Below are 1,024 nucleotides of genomic sequence, written 5' to 3'. Positions count from 1 at the left end.
TAAACATGTCACCTAGGTGGCTTCTCATTGGCTGAGAGGTGGAAGGGGTGGAGCTTGTCCATTGATTCCCCCTAAGTCCCCAGTGAGGATGGGAGAAAAAGCATCCTTCTCTTCCCCTCTCACACCAGAGATTAGGGGTGGTACCCTCTCCTGTGATTCCAGCGCCTGTGTGTGTTGTTTGTGTGAGCTGTCCCATGTGTGGAGGAAATAAACATTGGGCACTAATTGTGGTTTGTCATTTTTCACTATACTTGCCTGTACAATGTCCATTTTCCTTTTTGAGGCAACTACAGGCCCCTATTCCATGTGCAAAAAATAAACATAAAATAGCATGAACAGGTTTCTAGAGAACAAACAAGATGGCGGATCGGGTGGATGTGTAGCAAAGAGCTCCGCCAACAACACAGAATACCCAACCAGGCAGGCTCAGGGGATGGTCCCAGAACTCTGAACATATAAAGGAATACTTAGAAGGTTGGAAGGCTCACAGTTGGGGGAATTTGTGGCAGAAGCAAGAAATCTATTGCTTTCTAGTCCGGGACGCTCAGCTGTTCCAGGAGCCGCCATCTTGAGTGAGACCACACGGGGGAAGGATCGGAGCGGCCCCAGACGCCTGGCAGAACCGCTGAGATAAAGGTGTGCACATTCTTTTCTTTTGGTATCTGTTCATTGGTCCCTTACTGCCTGTGCATCTCCATTCTGGTGATTATAGGGGTGCCTGAACTAGTGGGCCCCACCCTTGGAGGGTTCTACTATGCATGCGCACAGATCTCGAAATTTAAAGAGACAGTTTCCAATTAAAACCAAATGGCCACAGCCGGCCCTGAACTGTTGCCAACTAGAAAAAAGGCCTGAATGGGGATTGTGGAGCAGGACAAGCAGACAAAAGAGGAACTAGGCCGAAAATTAAATCCTAAGTTACGTCAAAACAACCAACAGTGGTATCTTGAAACTTCTCAGGAAGAAGAGTGAAAAGGGAAGCCCATTTCCTGATCACATCTACCGGAGGCATTCAGAAAGCATA

Source organism: Chrysochloris asiatica, unplaced genomic scaffold (assembly GCF_000296735.1).
Source record: "Chrysochloris asiatica unplaced genomic scaffold, ChrAsi1.0 scaffold00050, whole genome shotgun sequence".
In the NCBI taxonomy this organism is placed as follows: Eukaryota; Metazoa; Chordata; class Mammalia; order Afrosoricida; family Chrysochloridae; genus Chrysochloris; species Chrysochloris asiatica.
Note: the sequence above shows the minus strand (reverse complement) of the source record.